The 22,127-nt window shown below is 36.1% G+C and overlaps 1 pseudogene; it reads left to right on the top strand.

Moving 5' to 3' along the window:
* Nucleotides 1–17,202, top strand: part of LOC110790706 (thaumatin-like protein) — a 44,536-nt pseudogene extending 27,334 nt beyond the window's left edge.
* The last annotated feature ends 4,925 nt before the right edge of the window (nucleotides 17,203–22,127 follow it).

Raw genomic sequence — 22,127 nt, 5'->3', positions numbered from 1 at the left:
CTAAGTCAAATGGTTCTAGAATTCCTTCCTTTTGAAGTCTTTCTAAGCGTTTCAAGTTTATATGGCCTAATCGACAATGCCACAGATAGGTGAGATCTGAATCATCCTTTTTGGCCTTTTTGGTATTTATGTTATATACTTGTTTGTCGTGATCTAATAAATAAAGTCCATTGACTAATCTAGCAGATCCATAAAACATCTCTTTAAAATAAAACGAACAACTATTGTCTTTTATTAAAAAGGAAAATCCCTTAGCATCTAAGCAAGAAACTGAAATGATGTTTTTAGTAAGACTTGGAACATGGAAACACTCTTCCAGTTCCAAAACTAGCCCGGAGGGCAACGACAAATAATAAGTTCCTACAGCTAATGCAGCAATCCGTGCTCCATTTCCTACTCGTAGGTCGACTTCACCCTTGCTTAACTTTCTACTTCTTCTTAGTCCCTGTGGATTGGAACATAAGTGTGAGCCACAACCTGTATCTAATACCCAAGAAGTTGAATTAGCAAGTATACAGTCTATAACGAAAATACCTGAAGATGGAACGACTGTTCCGTTCTTCTGATCTTCCTTTAGCTTCAAGCAATCTCTCTTCCAATGCCCCTTCTTCTTGCAGTAGAAGCATTCGGATTCAGAAGTGGGTTGACTGACCTTCCTCTTTACAGATTTGGCGCCAGTTTGCTTAGTTGGGCAGGCCTTGTTGCCACCTTTCTTAGCATTCCTCTTCTTTCCAGATTTCTTGAACTTGCCCCCACGCACCATAAGCACATCCTGCTTATCACTTTTGAGCGTCTTTTCAGCGGTCTTCAGCATACCGTGAAGCTCAGTGAGCGTTTTGTCCAGACTATTCATACTGTAGTTCAGTTTGAACTGATCATACCCGCTATGAAGAGAATGGAGGATGGTGTCTATAGCCATTTCCTGAGAAAATTGCTGATCCAGCCGACTCATATTCTCAATGAGTCCAATCATTTTGAGAACATGTGGACTTACGGGCTCGCCTTTCTTAAGCTTGGTCTCAAGAATTTGCCTATGAGTCTCGAATCTTTCGACTCGAGCCAGATCTTGGAACATGTTCTTCAACTCACTGATGATTGTGAAAGCATCTGAGTTGATGAACGTTTTCTGCAGATCCGCACTCATGGTGGCGAGCATTAGACATTTCACATCCTTGTTGGCATCAATCCAACGATTGAGGGCTGCCTGAGTGACCCCGTCGCCTGCGGCTTCGGGCATCTCTTCTAGGACATACTCCTTTTCTTCCTGCATAAGAACTATTTGCAAGTTCCTTTGCCAGTCAAGGAAGTTTTTCCCGTTCAACTTCTCCTTTTCGAGAATTGATCGAATGTTGAATGAATTGTTGTTTGCCATATTAAAAACTACAATTGAAAATAATAAACAAATAAATAACCATTCACAGTTTCTCTTAATAAACTTAAATTCTAGCATACATGCATAATTCAATGTTTATTAAGCATTTTATTCAAGTTATGTGTTCCGGCAGGTGTGAATAAAATGATTCCAAGATCCTAAAATCATTTAAGAACTAAGCACAGTTTGTCGACTTAATCCTAAAACATCTTAGGTAAGAAAAAGCCTTTTGCTAATAGTCTAGAAACTATTCTTGGTTGATAGGTACGTCTAAGAACTTATTAGGTAAACCTATCGATTTTTCCACGACATAAAAGGACTCCTTACTTATATCGTTGAGTTTCACCAAAACTAACATGTACTCACAATTATTTGTGTACCTTGCCCCTTTAGGACCAATAAGTAACACCTCGCTGAGCGAAAACTATTACTAGATTGATGTAAAGGATATCCAAGCAAGTGTATATTTTGGCATGGCACCTTATAACTCAATTTTTTAAGTTTGGAACTTAAGGCTCTTACTATGTTGGTTAGATTTTAAGTGAACTAAAATCCTTAATCATGCAACATAATCAAGCTTTTGATCTCATGCATTTTAAGACATATTTAAAAGCAATAAATAACTTAAAAACATGCATAAGATAAATGTGATCTAGTATGGCCCGACTTCATCTTGAAGTTTCAACTTCAAAGTCCGTCTCGAAAATCTCCGTGGGAGGCACCATTTTCTTCAAATAGGATAAGCTATAATTAAAACTAATTACAACTATTTGATGGTACGCAGACCATATTAGAATTGAAAAACGACTTTGGTACTTTAGACCAATTACATTCAAATTAATGGTACGCAGACCATATTTTCTATCTTATTTGGGTCATACTAGTCACTTCATAACCTGCAAAACAGTACATATACAATATATACCATTCACCCATTCATTATCATGAATGGCCCACATAGCTGGTTAGTAAAACACATTATGCATCACGTAAACATTTGCAGCAATTAATCAAGGGCACCAATAATCTACCAATTATTCAGTCCTTATTAATTCTAATCAAGTTGTTTTAACCTTAAGGTTTTGTAGACCTAATCAAGAGTTTATGACTAAAAGGGGCTCCCACTCAAACCAATAAATTCATATGCTTTACTAATTTTAAACATAAAAATGTATTTCTAGTCTAACCGGAAACATACAAATTTAATTAAAATTTAAAGCTCATATAAATTTATAATTGAATCCAAAAAGTTTAATTTAATTTCAGTCGTATTTAAATTAATTCATGATTTTAATTTTAGTAAAATAATTAGAATAAATAAAATTTATTATAATTACAATATTCAAAATTAAAATCCAAGAAAATAATTTAAATTATTAATTTTAAAATTAATTAAAATTACGTAAACTGAAAATTTCAAATTAAACATTCAAAACGATCTAATCGCAACGCAAACACCCCACGCATCGCACGCCCATGGGCCACACGCACACAGCCATCGCTGGCCATGTGCGCGCAGCCCTTGCGCTGCGTCGCATAGCTGCTGCTTCTACCCTTCGCAAGCCATCGCGCGAGCTGGTGCTCGCTGCGCGCACGCCAGCGCTCGATGCACGCGAGCATGTGCTCGCTGCGCGCGCGCCAGCGCTCGATGCACGCGAGCCAGCGCTCGCTTCGTGCACTCGCCAGCGCATGCTGTGCGCGCTCGCTAGCGCTTGCTTGGTGCGAGCCAGCGCTCGCTGCGCGCGGCATCTACGCTGGGCGCAACACTCGTGGCACGCGAGCTTGCGCTCGCTGCGCGCGAGGCTGCGCGCGCTTGCGCGAGGCAGTGCGCGTTGTGGCGCAGCTCGCTTGCTGCCCACACGCGACTGCCGTGCCTTGCCTTTCGGTCATGCCCATTCGTCCATTACTCATGGCCCACGACACAAGGCAGGGCTGCTGCCTTGTGCTCGTGCACCATGGCCTTGCTCATTGCATTCGTGCCGCATAGGCGACGAGCTCCCTTGCTCGTCGTCGCATGGCCGCACTATACAACACCCCTTAAGGGTAACACGTAGCGTCCATTGCTTTGTGCGTGCAAGTTATATGAACGAATCGCATAAAATTTAAAATTTTATATTTAAAATTAATGACAAATTAATAAATAATATTAATTTCATAATTTTAGGGCGAAAAATCGAAAATTTATTATTCAATTGATTTCCGATTAACATGGATTCAAGCCTAGGTCATAAAAATTTAAAATTTATCATAAATTTACAATTTTTATGGTGGTTTTTAATCATAGGTATCTAATTAAATTATAATTAATTATGAAAATCAAATTAATTCTAAATTATTCTAATTTTCAACAAATTAATCATAATTACAAATTAGATTGCATAATTAACAAGGCTAGGCATTCAAACTTGTTAAACATATACAGTAGGTCAATCAAAAATTCAAGATTTATCAACAAGAATCGCAAATATTTAATTTAACATCTTAAATTTACGAAATTTTGCATTCGAAAAACTAAAACCTTCGAAAAGTCATAGTTAGGCTTCGAATTTGAGAATTCTGGGTTCGGCTGAAAAACACTATTTTTGTCAAAATTTTAGAATGCCTTTTACATGCGGAATTGACACAAAAATCACTCGATTTGGATGAGTAACGAAGAAACTGCCGAAAAACTGCGTACGTATAATTAAATAAACGCAATTTGCAATTAATTAACAATTACGAAAATTAATCACCCCTTTTAATTCTTGCAAATTTGTAATATTTAACCATGTTCATGCAATTTAGATTATGAAAATAATAAGAGGCTCGTGATACCACTGTTAGGTTATGATACATATGACAATTCATAAATCATGCGGAAAATCCATTTAGCCAGGAATACATATTATTTACACATAATCATATAGCATAGTTTAGATGCATACTCTTTGTTGCGTGCCTTCCCTAGCTGCGCCCGAACCGAACAAGAACAAGTCTTTAGGACTCCAAGTGTCGTCCCTCCGTAGATAGTCCACAGCACGTCCGGATCCGCCTTAAGATTGACCAACTAGAATCGCCCTTAAGGTACTAATAATTTCGGCACTTTTAGGCAAGGTATGTGACTGAATTTTTCTCTCAAAAACTCACTTTGAATACTTGAAAACTCGTTATAAATTGTGAACCCAGGCCACATATTTATAGGGGTATGGAAAGAGAATTGGAATCCTACTAGGATACGAATTAATTAAATTAGAATCCTAGTGAAACTCTTATTTAATTAATTTATCATTTAGGATTAGGAATTTAATCATTAAACGAATCCTGTACGTTTTAGGTTTCGTATGTGAACACAAACACACACACGCACGCACAGCAGCCCACGAGGGGCGCCATGCGCGCGCGCGCACAGCCCGAGCAACGCAGCCCACGACTGCCGCAGCCTTGGGCGCGCGCTGGGCCTGCCTTGCGGTGGGCCTGGCGCAGCCTTGGGCTGGCGTGTTGTGGCGCGCGTTTCCCTTGCTGGACGTGGGCCTGGCTTCGTGCTGGGCCTTCGTCTAGCAAGCTCGTCCGATGCTAATTCGTACGACGCGCTTCCGATTAATTTTCCGATTCCGGAATTCATTTCCGATACGAACAATATTTAACATTTCCGATTCCGGAATTAATTTCCGTTTCGAACAAATATTTAATATTTCCGTTTCCGGAATTATTTTCCGATTCCGATAATATTTCCGATTCAGACAATATTTCCGTTTCCGGCAATATTTCCGATTCCGGCAATATTTCTATTTCCGATAATATTTTCCGATACGTACCATGTTTCCGTTTCCGGCAACATCTACGACTTGGATAATATTTATATTTCCGATACGATCCATATTTCCGTTTCCGGCAATATCATCGTTTCGGGAGTATTCATTTCTTGCCTGTGACGATCTCAGCTCCCACTGAAACCAAGATCCGTCGATTCCGAATATCCATAGATGGAGTATTTAATGCCATTAAATACTTGATCCGTTTACGTACTATTTGTGTGACCCTACGGGTTCAGTCAAGAGTAAGCTGTGGATTAATATCATTAATTCCACTTGAACTGAAGCGGCCTCTAGCTAGGCATTCAGCTCACTTGATCTCACTGAATTATTAACTTGTTAATTAATACTGAACCGCATTTATTAGACTTAACATTGAATGCATACTTGGACCAAGGGCATTATTTCCTTCACTACATAGGTTATTTGTTTCATATAGCTACGTATTTACTCAATCCATTTTAGTAGTAACCCTCTAAGTTACCTTTTTTTTAACTACGGTGACATATGTTTAATATATAGTCACCCTGCTTTATAACATATACAAGTAGTTACTCCTTTAGACCGAGTGACTTTTTTTAACACATAGTTACCCTTTTTGACGCATAGTGCCCCTTTTTGAAATGTATCCTTCTTTAAATTTTAGTTACCTTCTTTTAACATATAGTGACCCTTTTTAACATAATAGTTTCCTTTTTTGAAATATATACTTCTTTTGTTTTTAGTTACCCTTTTTTAACATATAGTGACCTATCCATTTAATTTTGTGAAATGAACAAAATAACCAGAACCAAAGAACAATATATAGTTTGATAGTCTATGTAGGATTCGAACCTACACCATCATGCAATTGCATAATAGCTCTACCAGTTGAGCTAATAGACTTTACAATTCTAAATTCATTATCATTTTTAATAAAAAAAATGAGATAACATACACTTAGGCCAAGCTAACTTGACAAAACTGATACAAGCATGAAAACAAACAACTAAACCATGTCCCCAATTCAAATGTTACACATTGTAGAGTGATTCGTTTCTATTCTATTAGTGACCCTTAAACAAACAAAACAACTCTTTCTTGATGTAGTCACCCTTTTTTGAATTATAGTGGCCATATATATGAAGTCGGGTTTTTGGTGAAATAAGTGTCCTTAAAACTGAAAAATGGTTTCAAACTTTACATTTTCAGAATAGTAATGCAATCAGTGGAGATGACATTCGGCACCTCTGCATCCCCTCTGCATTACTATGATATCAGCCTTGTTGATGGGTTCAACTTGCCGGTTTCTATGAAGCCGGTAAGGGGAGGGGTCGGGTGTGGTTAAATGTGATGCAGATCTGAATGTATATTGTCCTTCAGCATTGGAAGTAAAGAAGGGGAATAAAGGTGTTAGGTTATGATTCATATGACAAAACATAAATCATGCGGAAAAACCATAAAGCCAGGAAAGCATATTATTTACACATAATCATTTAGCATAGTTTAGATGCATACACTTTGTTGCGTGCCTTCCCTAGCTGCGCCCGAACCGAACAAGAACAAGTCTTTAGGACTCCAAATGTCGTCCCTCCGTAGATAGTCCACAGCACGTCCGGATCCGCCTTAAGCTTGACCAACTAGGATCGCCCTTAAGGTACTTAGAATTTTCGGCTATTGTAGGCAATTATATGACTGAATTTTTGCTCTCAAAAATCACTTTGAATACTTGAATCGTGTGTACAAATAATGACCCTAGGCCCTTATTTATAGAGGTATGGAAAAGGAATTGTAATCCTACTAGGATGTGGATTTGTTAATTAGAACTTTATTAGGACTCTAAATAACAAAGCAAATCTAATAGGATTAGGATTTTAATCTTCGCACGAATCCTCATAGGATTAGGATTTCCCGCACACGCATCGTACAAGCCGTGCACCCGCGCAGGCCTTGCGGCCCACGACAAGCGCACAGCCCATGTGCGGTGCTGCTCGCGCGCGCGCCCTTGGCTGGGCCTGGCCTTGCGCTGGGCCTGGTCGAGGCGTGCGTTGCTGCGTGCGGCTCGTTGGGCGATGGCCTGGCTTCGTGCTGGGCCTTCGTCTAGCGGGCCTCGTCCGATGCTAATTCGTACAATACGCTTCCGATTAAATTCCCGATTCCGGAATTCATTTCCGATACGAATAACATTTAATATTTCCGATTCCAGAATTAATTTCCGTTTCGAACAAATATTTAATATTTCCGTTTCCGGAATTATTTTCCAATTCCGATAATATTTCCGATTTTGACAATATTTCCGTTTCCGGCAATATTTCCGATTCCGGCAATATTTCCATTTCCGATAATATTTTCCGATACGTACCATGTTTCCGTTTCCGGCAACATCTACGACTTGGATAATATTTATATTTCCGATACGATCCATATTTCCGTTTCCGGCAATATCATCGTTTCCGGAGTATTCATTTCTTGCCTGTGACGATCTCAGCTCCCACTGAAACCAAGATCCGTCGATTCCGAATATCCATAGATGGAGTATTTAATGCCATTAAATACTTGATCCGTTTACGTACTATTTGTGTGACCCTACGGGTTCAGTCAAGAGTAAGTTGTGGATTAATATAATTAATACCACTTGAACTGAAGCGGCCTCTAGTCAGGCATTCAGCTCACTTGATCTCACTGAATTATTAACTTGTTAATTAATACTGAACCGCATTTATTAGACTGAATATTATATGCATACTTGGACCAAGGGCACTATTTCCTTCAGTCTCCCACTTGTCCTTAGGGACAAGTGTGCATTTCCTAATTCCTTTGTCGCTCGATGCTTGCTCTTGAACATAAGGTAAGAGTTGTCATCCTTATTATGTCCAGAGGTGTTCCTCGGTTTCAGAGTTCAACTGATCAAATAAACAGATAATCATAGCCTATGATTCATCCGAGCACGGCCATGCATTTCACAGTTTCTAGCTCTCCGAGTGGCCTTGTACAACTTTTAAGCATCTCATCCCGATTTAGGGGAGGACAATCCCAATCTTGCGATCTTGAGATTAGACTTCGTTTGATAGGTGATTACCTGAGCGTTGCCTTTATATCCTCCTTTTACGGTGCGACGGTTGGTCAACGTCAAAGCAACCAGTTCTCAAACAAGTAATCTCAAATCACTCAGGTATTGAGGATTTAGTGTCTAATAATTTTAATGAAATTTACTTATGACAGATTTTCATCTCTTACAGTAAAGTTTCATAGGTCTTGTCCGATACTAGTCTTCCCAAAGTAAGTATCTATACAAATGATTATGACATTGCCATGTCCACATAGTTCAAGAAACAGAACTACTAGTCATCTTGCATTCTAATCGTCTAACGTTTTCTATGCGTCCAATTTTATAGAAAACTCCGACTAGGGACCATTTTCAACCTTTGACATTCAAGTTCACTTGATAGACATTTCTTAGTCACAGGACTGGTCCTAACAGTCTATCTTGAATATATCGTCAAATTGAAGGGACTCATCATTTAATACTAAACCAAGATTAAATAAAATATGAAAATACATTTCATATATGATAAATGTTCAACCCCATTGTTTTACAACCATGGGCCTCAAACCCATCTTTAAAACAGTTCATGGAATTCAAAGCTATGCTTGATTTCCAGTGCTACAACGTGAGTGTTGCTTCTCACTTGTTGCATAGGTTTAGTTATCACGCTTTGCCAATCTTAACATCCTTTTCATCGAATGTTCTTCGAGATATGATGATAAGAACTTTTGAGTATGTTTATTTTGTGATCTAGTCTTTCTTGCTACATTAGTGGTTCTACGCATTTTGCAATGAAGAACCATTAAGTCAACACACATGTGATCTTCCCAAGTTCAATGAAGAACTCATTAATATAAACAACTCTATTTTATTGCTTCTTAGGCAATAAGTACTTTTACTTCAACTGTTTAGGTTGCTAGTGATGCTTTGTTTGGATTTGCTTATCCAAGCAGTTCACAGATACGTGGAAGAATTTCCAGCTGTATCTTAGAACATAGAAATTAATATTTTAATTTCCCACGCAACAACTCATGGTCTCCAATCCATGTTGCCATTTCGAAACACGATGCTCTTTAGCTCGTCCTTGTCAATGGTTAACTGCAAAGGGTCTTGCTTGATCCTTTGCCAGTGTTTATGCGTGTAGCATCAATATTTAGCATATCTTTATTTCCTTGAATCAAGAACTATTCCTATGTACCTTTTCAAGTACCATAAGTGTTCTTGATCTCAATCTAGTTGATCTTCACTTAGATCAATAGAGATTGGTATATGTTCGTCATGCCTAAAGTCATACGATACGTTTTTGGCGATCCTCATATTATATTATATACATGATAAATTCTTTTGCAGAATAATTCCCAATTGAATTCTATTCATGTAACTTTAGCTCATTCTAGTTTCAGTAGATACTAAATCCAGCTAAATTCTTTGACATATAATATAGGTTAAGAATCTTACTCAGATCTTTTGATGTTTAACTTAGTAAATGCTTATACATATTTCAAACATTCTTTACTTAGATTTATTCACATGGGTCGAATATCTCCAATGGAGTATTTCGTGTTTGATTTAGTAAATGCCATTACTTAATCCAAAACAATAATATAAGATCTTTGTAAATAGATCTTAATACCCAGTATGTACTAAGTTTCGCCTTGGTCCATCATTGATGAATAATTTCAAATCTAAGTCATTAGCATTTGAATGTTATTTCACAATAGAGAGATATGTGTGTGATACACACAGGACCAGTTAAGTTTTTATGTACTCCCACTAAACTTCTTATATATCTATAAGAATCATGTACATTTTATGAAACTAAAATGCTTATTAGCTTCACTAAAATACAGTTCCAATTCCCAATTGCTTACTTAAATCTGTACTTAGATTTCATAAGTTAGCATTCCTTTTCAAGCATTTATTTGGATCCACAAATCCTATGACATGCCATGTACATAGTTTTCTTCCAACATTTGATTGAGGAATACGTTTTGTCATCCAATTGTCATATGTACCAATATGCAATCATTGCTTGAGTTATAGACTTGAGCATTACGATTATGCATGAGGTTTCAACACAATCCATGCCATGAATTTGCTTGTAACCTTTAGCAACTAATCTAGCTTTGTGTGTGAACACAATTCCATGTTTGATGGTTTTTATCCTTAAAACAAACTTGCAACCAATAGGTGTGAAACTATTCTTGCAAATCAACAAAATTTCAATTTTGTCATCAAAACATTGGTTATGTTTTATGGCCTTTAACCATCTAAAACATTTGAGTCTATATATGGCCTCTAACCATTTTAGGGAATCTGGGTTTCGTCATAGCTTTCTTACAGGTCACAAACTCATTAATAGTTTGACTGCAAGTTGTAGGTTTCTTCACTATTAATAGAAGAATCTCATAGTTTCATTGACCTGAACTCTATGCCTACTTGGGTATCAAACAATAGAATATCAACAGGCACTTTGAGAGTCCTTTGAATATTCTGTTCTCCTTCAAGCACTTGTAAAGTCTTCTAAGAGATGTCTATTCTTTAAAGCCACTTCTAAAGTCCTTAAAGAATACGTGTTCGGATTTTCTAAAGAACTTCGAAAATCCTCCGGAATGTCCGTCTATGTTTGTTGTTCGCCTCGAAGACTTTCGAGGTCTATTTTCTCCCACTTGTCATTTTGGAAACGAATCTCCAAAAGGACATCATTTCGAGCAAACAAACATTATGTTCTCAAAAATTCGTGGTAGAAACAATACCCTTGTGTCTCATTTGAATAAATCACAATGAAACATATATCTATACTTGGGCCTTAGTTTGTTGAATAACAAACACTAAGCTCCCACTGAGTTTAGGAACTCTTTACATATATTATGAAAAGATATTTTGAAATTACTTTTCAATAGCTTTGACGAATTTGGTTTAGCTTGGTGGTAGTTGAGCATTTTGTTTTAGAAATTATAGGAAAAGTCTTTATGATCCATCATTGATCGAATCAAGTACTAATTGACTTCGATTATTCCAACTAAGATATGCCATATCTTATGGACCCAGATTGTGAAATTACAACACACAATCATTGATGATCATATTTGGTCTCAAGTAATCATCAACATGATCTAACCTAGATCTTTATGATTTCTTGCCAAGTGGATTTTATACTTCTGAATCTTTGAACTAGCCAAACAGATTCAACTTATATCACATTTGAGTAAATAAACCTATATTCACTCAAATCCATGTGAAATAATAAAGTCATAAAATCTTTCTTTAGCTTTGAACTCTATTGTCTAGGTGTTCTAACAATAGTTCATATCTTTTGTTACTTTCAACAAGTAAGACTAGTCGTCTTAAATTGATCTAGAAATCAATGAACTTTCAAAAGTCCATCAAAATAGAGCTTTTGAATGTTAACTTGTTGATATGGTCTAAGCAACAATGCCAAAGATTAGTGGAACTCAAATCAAGGGGTTGATTTGAACCTAGTAAAGTTTTATTGTTAAAGAGTTGTTTGTTTTAATCAAGCAAATTGACTCAACCCGTAAATGACCATTTCATTCAAATAAACAAACAAACAAACATTGTTTTTGTTCTTCTGAATGTGAGTCTTTCTGTGTTTGAAGCAGAAATTTAGGTATGCTGATTATGGAACAAAATAGCCATTTAGTTCCAGCCTTTAAAACAAACTAGATGACCCTACAACTAATGTAGCATTGCCATGCTTCATTTCCCACTTGTAGGCCATTAGTGTAGCCTAGCTTCCATTATTTGAGTTATTACCGAAGTAAGAACCTCAAGCGGTATATGATACCAAGGAAGTTTGATTCCTAGGTCACTTCTCTTTAAACATAAACTTATAGGTAGAAACGGACTTGTAAATTCCTGTCATCTGTTCCTTTGTTTTCCTATTTCTTGTACCCTTTCTTATAGTCTTAAGAATTGAATTCTTTAGTGTTGACTTTTATACTTTGTTAGACATGTCCAATGTCACCAACAAGGTTCTTTACCATTTTAATTTATGTTGAATATTTTGTTTCAACTAGATGATCTTACCAGAAGCTTCTAAAGTTCTCTAAGCATCGATCTATTCGAATGTCTAGGGACTAGACTCATTCGAGAATTAAATGGAAAAAATATTTTAGGTTGTTAACCATTGGTAAAGCTGAGCGTTTAAACTCAATGCTTTATGATCTCAAAACTACATTGTATTTTGAATTCACAAGCACCAATTGGTTTGCCATTCGATTTTGATATTCGAAAACAACCATAAAAGTCGCGAAAAGAAACGTACATTTTAAATTGCTCATTTTCTCTCATTTCCGTGAATCGTTCTTGGATTCACTACCAATCGAGGAAATTTACTGTTACCTTTCTAAAAGGATTTGCTGCAGTGCAAGATGTTTAATTATAAACAATAATTAAAACATACATTGAAGCATGCAAAGTCTAAACATTTATCATGAGTAATAACTTGAAAAGCAATCATGCAATTTAAACAAGTTATTAGCATTTTATTCGAATTTATTGTTCCGGCAGGTGTGAATAAAATGATTCCAAGATCCTAAAATCATTGAAGAACTAAGCACAGTTTGTCGACTTAATCCTAAAACATCTTAGGTAAGCAAAAGCCTTTTGCTAATAGTCTAGAAACTATTCTTGGTTGATAGGTACGTCTAAGAACTTATTAGGTAAACCTATCGATTTTGCCACGACATAAAAGGACTCCTTACTTATATCGTTGAGTTTCACCAAAACTAACATGTACTCACAATTATTTGTGTACCTTGCCCCTTTAGGACCAATAAGTAACACCTCGCTGAGCGAAAACTATTACTAGATTGATGTAAAGGATATCCAAGCAAGTGTATATTTTGGCATGGCACCTTATAACTCAATTTTTTAGTTTGGAACTTAAGGCTCTTACTATGTTGGTTAGATTTTAAGTGAACTAAAATCCTTAATCATGCAACATAATCAAGCCGTAATCTCATGCATTTTAAGACATATTTAAAGCAATAAATAACTTAAAACATGCATAAGATAAATGTGATCTAGTATGGCCCGACTTCATCTTGAAGCTTCAACTTCAAAGTCCGTCTTGAAAATCTCCGTGGGAGGCACCATTTTCTTCAAATAGAATAAGCTATAATTAAAACTAATTACAACTATTTGATGGTACGCAGACCATATTTGAATTGAGAAACAACTTTGGTACTTTAGACCAATTACATTCAAATTAATGGTACGCAGACCATATTTTGTATCCTATTTGGGCCATACTAGTCACTTCATAACCTGCAAAACAGTACATATACAATATATACCATTCACCCATTCAATATCATGAATGGCCCACATAGCTGGTTAGTAAAACACATTATGCATCACATAAACATTTGCAGCAATTAATCAAGGGCACCAATAATCTACAAATTATTCAGTCCTTATTAATTCTAATCAAGTTGTTTTAACCTTAAGGATTTGTAGACCTAATCAAGAGTTCATGACTAAAAAGGGCTCCCACTTAAACCAATAAATTCATATGCTTTACTAATTTTAAACATAAAAATGTATTTCTAGTCTAACCGGAAACATACAAATTTAATTAAAATTTAAAGCTCATATAAATTTATAATTGAATCCAAAAATTTAAGTTTAATTTAATTTCAGTCGTATTTAAATTAATTCATGATTTTAATTTTAGTAAAATAATTAGAATAAATAAAATTTATTATAATTACAATATTCAAAATTAAAATCCAAGAAAATAATTTAAATTATTAATTTTAAAATTAATTAAAATTACGTAAACTGAAAATTTCAAATTAAAATTTCAAAACGATCTAATCGCAACGCAACAATCCCACGCAACGCACGCCCATGGGCCACACGCACACAGCCATCGCTGGCCATGTGCGCGCAGCCCATGCGCTCTGTCGCATCGCTGCTGCTCACCATCGCAAGGCATCAATCGAACACGCGAGCTGGTGCTCGCTGCGCGCGCCAGCGCTCGATGCACGCGAGCCATCGCTCGCTGCGCTCGCTTGCCAGCGCTCGATCCATGCGAGCCATCGCTCGCTCTGCGCCTGCCTTTCCCGCACGCGAGCTTGCGCTCATCGCACGAGGCAGCAGTATGCGAGCTGGCGCTCGCTGCGCGCGAGCCATCGACGCTGTGCGTAGCGCTCGTGGCACGCGAGCTTGCGCTCGCTGCGCGCGAGGCTCCGCATGCTTGCGCGGGGCAGTGCGCGCTGTGGCGCAGCACGCTTGCTGCCCACACGCGACTGCTCATGCCTTGCTCTCGCCCTCGCCCATTCGCCCATCGCACACAGCCAACGACACAAGGCAGGGCTGCTGCCTTGTGCTCGTGCACCATGGCCTTGCTCATTGCATTCGTACCGCATGGGCGACGAGCTCCCTTGCTCGTCGTCACATGCCCGCACTATACAACACCCCTTAAGGGTAACACGTAGCGTCCATTGCTTGGTGCGTGCAAGTTATATGAGCGAATCGCATAAAATTTTAAAATTTATATTCAAAATTAATGACAAATTAATAAATAATATTAATTTCATAATTTTAGGGCGAAAAATCGAAAATTTATTATTTAATTGATTTCCGATTAACATGGATTCAAGTCTAGGTCATAAAAATTTAAAATTTAACATAAATTTACAATTTTTTTATGGTGGTTTTTAATCATAGGTTTCTAATTAAATTATAACTAATTATGAAAATCAAATTAATTCTAAATTATTCCAATTTTCAACAAATTAATCATAATTACAAATTAGATTGCATAATTAACAAGGCTAGGCATTCAAACTTGTTAAACATATACAGTACGTCAATCAAAAATTCAAGATTTATCAACAAGAATCGCAAATATTTAATTTAACATCTTAAATTTACGAAATTTTGCATTCGAAAAACTAAAACCTCCGAAAAGTCATAGTTAGGCTTCGAATTTGAGAATTCTGGGTTCGGCCGAAAAAGATTATTTTTGTCAAAATTTTAGAATGCCTTATACATGCGGAATTGACACAAAAATCACTCGATTTGGATGAGTAACGAAGAAACTGCCGAAAAACTGCGTACGTATAATTAAATAAACGCAATTTGCAATTAATTAACAATTACGAAAATTAATCACCCCTTTTTAATTCTTGCAAATTTGTAATATTTAACCATGTTTATGCAATTTAGATTATTAAAATAATAAGAGGCTCGTGATACCACTGTTAGGTTATGATTCATATGACAAAACATAAATCATGCGGAAAAACCATAAAGCCAGGAAAGCATATTATTTACACATAATCATTTAGCATAGTTTAGATGCATACACTTTGTTGCGTGCCTTCCCTAGCTGCGCCCGAACCGAACAAGAACAAGTCTTTAGGAATCCAAATGTCGTCCCTCCGTAGATAGTCCACAGCACGTCCGGATCCGCCTTAAGCTTGACCAACTAGGATCGCCCTTAAGGTACTTAGAATTTTCGGCTATTGTAGGCAATTATATGACTGAATTTTTTCTCTCAAAAATCACTTTGAATACTTGAATCGTGTGTACAAATAATGACCCTAGGCCCTTATTTATAGAGGTATGGAAAAGGAATTGTAATCCTACTAGGATGTGGATTTGTTAATTAGAACTTTATTAGGACTCTAAATAACAAAGCAAATCTAATAGGATTAGGATTTTAATCTTCGCACGAATCCTAATAGGATTAGGATTTCCCGCACACGCATCGTACAAGCCGTGCACCCGCGCAGGCCTTGCGGCCCACGACAAGCGCACAGCCCATGTGCGGTGCTGCGCGCGCGCGCGCGCCCTTGGCTGGGCCTGGCCTTGCGCTGGGCCTGGTCGAGGCGTGCGTTGCTGCGTGCGGCTCGCTGGGCGATGGCCTGGCTTCGTGCTGGGCCTTCGTCTAGCGGGCCTCGTCCGATGCTAATTCGTACGATACGCTTCCGATTAAATTCCCGATTCCGGAATTCATTTCCGATACGAACAACATTTAATATTTCTGATTCCGGAATTAATTTCCGTTTCGAACAAATATTTAATATTTCCGTTTCCGGAATTATTTTCCGATTCCGATAATATTTCCGATTCTGACAATATTTCCGTTTCCGGCAATATTTCCGATTCCGGCAATATTTCCATTTCCGATAATATTTTCCGATACGTACCATGTTTCCGTTTCCGGCAACATCTACGACTTGGATAATATTTATATTTCCGATACGATCCATATTTCCGTTTCCGGCAATATCATCGTTTTCGGAGTATTTATTTCTTGCCTGTGACGATCTCAGCTCCCACTGAAACCAAGATCCGTCGATTCCGAATATCCATAGATGGAGTATTTAATGCCATTAAATACTTGATCTGTTTACGTACTATTTGTGTGACCCTACGGGTTCAGTCAAGAGTAAGCTGTGGATTAATATAATTAATTCCACTTGAACTGAAGCGGCCTCTAGTCAGGCATTCAGCTCACTTGATCTCACTGAATTATTAACTTGTTAATTAATACTGAACCGCATTTATTAGACTTAATATTATATGCATACTTGGACCAAGGGCACTATTTCCTTCAAAAGGTTGTAAGAGTGCTTGCCTAGCTATGCAATCTGCTAAGTACTACTGTACAGGCGAGTTCTCAGACCCTAAAACCTGCAAGCCAATCATCTTTGCAAATCTGTTTAAGGCCATTTTCCCAAAGGCATACACCTATGCGTTTGATGATTCTTCTAGTCTTAACAGATGCAGAGCTCCCATATATGTTGTTACATTCTGTCACCCAACATAAAGTAATTCATTATACGGATACAAAATACCAAGTATTAAAGATACAACTGCTCTACTGCTTCTGCAAGAGGAGGGACTTAGTCGCGTAGAATGTGTTTTTAGTTTTGTAATTTCAAGGAGCTTTACTTAACAGTGAGAGCGTCTATCTCTAAAATAAATAATTCTCTGAGCATTTACTTTGCACAAACTAAATACTATTTTCTGATTTAGTAGCCCTTTTTTGAATCATAGTAGCTCTATTCTACCTAAAGTAACACTTCCACACACAGACAGAACAACAACTACACAACCCTAAATACACTCCAAAGATAGCAGTCACACACATAATTACATACCGGCCAAACTGTAGACCAACTGCTACTGCCAATTAGATCAGCAAGCTAGGCTTGTGATGATATGACACCATGCACACATGAATACCTAGTTGCTTCACATAATTTTACATAAGCAAATTAATGCAGAATTTTTTAACAAAACCAAATATAGCATGTACTCACAATTATGGATCAATAATTACCATCTTAACAAAACCAATTAGTGCTGCATAATAAATAGTCCAAAACATCCCTCTACTACATACAATGACCACTAAAGATGGAATAGTAACCTATATTAGTATAACAGTTACAATTTCCTCAATTCTACACATGAAGACTTAAAATGGTAGCGTAGTGACCTTTAAATTGTGAATGTTGACGACTAGCATCTTATTAAACCAATACACTGCAAAAATCAATACAAAATGCATAGAAACCCTAATTTTGAAAATTAGGGAAAACAAACCCTAATTCGCACCCACAAAACTTCAAATCAACAAGAACACCAATGGCAAAAATATAAACACAAAAGTACATGAAACAACAAAAAACATGCCCTTAAATTAAGCTAAAATTAGCGAACGGGAGTTAAAGGAATTTAAAAAAATTAAAAAATATAAGATGAAAACTGACCCTGAATGTTCCTTGCGAATAGCTGAGCTACGAAGACCTCTTCGAACTCCAATCGAAGCACCTCCCTAGTTTTTGGCAGCGTTGCTAATAGAGGAGAGAGAAAATGAGGCTTGAAATGGAGGAGAGAAATTGAAGGAACTAGACTAGATACAAGTAGAATAAAATTGCAGAAACTCGAGAAAATTCATTAAAATTGAGGTGAGATGAAGGTCGTGAGAATGAGGAGAGAGAAGAAGGACATCCAGGAGGCAGAAACGATCGAGAGAATGAAAAGAAAGAAAGAGGTGAAACAAATGGATTCAGGCTTTTCACACGTGTGAATAAAAAGGATAAAAGGAGAAGCTTTTTCTTTTGGGCTTGGTCCACAATAATTTTAGGTGGACCAGGTTCATTTAAGAGTTTTACTTTAGAATAAGGGTATTTGGTGAAATAAGTATTAAAATAGGGGTATTTGGTGAATTATGAAACTAGGCTAACGGAGGACTAACGTCGCGTCATTAGTAAGGTTATCTTGGGTATTAAGTCATTCATGAGTGGCATTTTATGTATTTCTGAAACTTGATGGACGTTTGGTAAATTATGCCAAAATTCGGGGTATTTCATGAAACATCCGAACTTAATATTACGGAGATAAAATCTTATTTAGCATGCAGACCCTGCTTCTTAAACTTCGTAAGTAATAACTTTACAAGAGAAAACCTATCCAATATTTGCATGAGAGAAACCCCAAAGATGTAAAATTCTAGAAGTTCACGAACACAACCAATTGAGGTTCCATCCTAAAATTAATTGATAATAGAAAGAGTAGTCCACTTAGGTTTTAAACTAGAAATTATTTACTTCATTTTCCGTTGTGGGATACAAAAATACCATACTCACACTTTTTAACAAGAACATACCACCTCCTTGTGTAAATGTTCTTTGAACACTTTGGAATTGTGTCTAAAAGTAGATAACATTGCCTTAGACTACTACTCTTAGAAGCTAGGTTTTACCGAGGATGCCTTGGACAACAGTGGATTGCATTCAAACAGACGCAAATGATTCTTATAGACACTAATTAATTTTTATGGATTGCACATTAAGTGCAAGAATACCACTTTAAGGTCACTTCCGTAGATAGCTCCATTTCCAAAAACGGCCCAAAACACTTCCGTTACAAATCTACATACGATACTTTCATATGTGTGGGCGCCTAAACAAATAGAAGAATGAGGCCCATTTAACTTATATGTACTCCGTACATTTTATGTTGAATACATTCTAAAGAAATAATATAGTTTGTGTCTTTGTGATCATCTTATAGAAACTTTGCTTATCCTTTATGCAATTTTCAACACACATTATTTTTATTTTTGATATCGTTGATTATATACTCCGTTCTACGAAAGTATAACTAAAGATTATTGGAATTATGAAAGTACACGACGAAACTAATCTAACAATATGACCCATGATAATACGTTCTTGTGTTCCAAACTCATTTTTACCATACGAAAAGTAACTAAAAAAAATAGAGATAATATATATATGAAATTAATGGTAAAAACAGCCACAGTTCCATTCTTTAAATTTAGCAAATCAGTAAAAAATTAACGCTAATATCCACTTTTTAAGAGCATCTCTAATATGAGTAATTGAATAGTGAAGTTGTAAATTTTAAGAACATAAAGAAACGGATAAAATACTGATTTACCAAGTAGGCTATTAGGGAGTACGTACTTGTTGGTTAGATCATAGATGTCATGCACCAAACGACCAAAGTATTGACAGAGAGAGACGATACTACCACCAGTGGCGGAGCCAAGTAGGGGTCTACCGACCCCCAAAAAAGATTGGAAAAAAAAATACTTATAGCTGAAATCTAAGAGACCTGTTATTATAAAAATTCGATCTGAAATAACTGGCCTCTTAGAGTTCTGAATAAATATAGGGGGATAATCCTAAGAGACCATTATGTATAAACAACTGGTCTATTAGAGTACGGAATTAAACACCCGCTCTCTTAAATTAAGTTACTCTTTTCAATTTTCACCGCACATATGAAAACCGTAGAGAAAAATTGTAATAATTTTCTACAATTATAATATGAATATCGATTAATTTAGGACGATACATTTTTTTAGTAATATATTGTGTGTTGTGGAAAATCACCGGACATAACACTCTAAAAATCCTGGAAACGCCACTACCGACACCCAAAAAAAAATTCTTGGCTCCGCCACTGACTACCACGCCCATTGTTTCTGTTGTCAATTCATGATACATTGTATTAAAAGAAAAATTAAACCAGTCATGATTCATTCATTCATAATCTATACCTAGTATCTAAAAAGGAAAACCATAGGTTATTAGAAGCCATGTGACATCTCATTATTAGAAGTCACGTGGCATCTCTCCTTTCATCCATCATTTTGTTTTTTTTGTTTTTTTTTTAATTTTTAATTTCTTTATTGTTTCTATGTTTTACAAGCCTCTTTCATTCCATTTTCCTTATTCTACATCAAGTTATTAATAGTCTACTATATTTATTAGTCTCTTCCACTCCACCACTTTAACATCCAATATTTACTCATTTATAATTTTAATATTTTTCCAACCCTTAAATTACACATCTATTTAATTCATATGTTACCAAAAATCACAAGTACTCACTAATTAAAACTTCAAAAGACATCTGAACAACCAATATACAACCGCTCGTTCTTTGAACGGGCTCAAAAGCTAGTTATATATATGTCACCGACTTGCCAAAACTTTGAATAAAAAAATGATAAACCAATTTGGTTTCCCACTTGACTAATGACCAAGCAGCCCCTTCCCCACTTGACAATAGCCACTAGCCAAAAAGATGACCAATTTGGTGAGATGCATGTCATTACTCGTTTGTATTACTTGGTTTGATTACATGGTTGGATTCGTCGATTGTACAAAAGTGTTTAGCAAATTAGTTTTTAGTTGTTTAAAGTGTAAAATGACATTTAGTTGTAGGTTGATAAGAGTTGAAAATTAAGACAATAACAGGACAAAGTTATTATTTTACACCCATTTTTTCAAATTCCTAATGCAAAAATGCTAATATATTAAGCTTTTTCAAAATTAATTTTCCAATCTCAAAGCTCCCTTCAAAATTTCTCACAACTAAACACGTTCAACAACTTTTTAAAATAGTCAAATCTCTAATTCACTTCAAAAAAAACTCTTTTTTTTCCAAATTTCTCGCTCATAAGTCATAACCAAACACCTCCTACGTGAAAAAAACAATATATTCCATGTCCGTTCATTATAATATCATGTTCTTTTATATATGCATTTGTGTATCCATGTATGTTTTGCACGTGCATCCATGATATACTCCCTCCGTCCCTTAAAAATCGTACATTTTTTACTGGACACGCTTGTCAATACCCAACTTTGACCATCAATATCTTTAGCTACTTATTATAAAAACTTATGAAAATATTAAATATTTTGAAAATATATATTAAGATGAAGCCAACAATATATTATATACTAATATTTATTTTCATTCACTATAAATAAAATAGGATCAAGGTAAATAATATAAATAGTGAAAAAATTCAAAACAGTGCGAGTATTGAGACGAATCTAACAAGATCCACATGGCTATGTTTTATTTGGCATATAAATCACCAACAATAATCAAAGTAGAATATATGAATAGTGTAAAAATACCAAATGTTGCGAGTATTTATGAACAGAGGAAGTACAATATAATAGATGTGGGATAATTCCTAATTTAGAAATATAACAAATAATGTGTGATGCATAAAAAATGAAAATGTAACGAGTAATGTGGAACTGAGAGAGTAATATATTGAGCTTTTTTTTAAATTAGATTTTTCATCTCAAAGTTTCCTTCAAAATCTCTTACAACTAAACACGTTCAATCACTTTTTAAAATAGTCAAATATCTAATTCAATTTAAAAAAAAACTCTTTTTTTCCAAAACCCCTCTCTCATACTACCTCCGTTTCAGAAAGTTCTTTACGCTTTGGAAAATGTGTCCAAAGTATAAAAACTTTGACCGTAAATTCTCACAATTATATACATTAAAATGTTACATGTAAGATCTTGATAGATTGGTTTTGGGATATATTTTCAGAATATCAAATGTTTATAATTTTTTCACATACGAAATTGGATATATTAGTAGTTAA

This window comes from Spinacia oleracea, chromosome 6, assembly GCF_020520425.1.
Source record: "Spinacia oleracea cultivar Varoflay chromosome 6, BTI_SOV_V1, whole genome shotgun sequence".
Taxonomy (NCBI): Eukaryota; Viridiplantae; Streptophyta; class Magnoliopsida; order Caryophyllales; family Amaranthaceae; genus Spinacia; species Spinacia oleracea.
The sequence above is the reverse complement of the archived record's forward strand: the minus strand, read 5'-3'. Positions and strand labels throughout refer to the sequence as shown.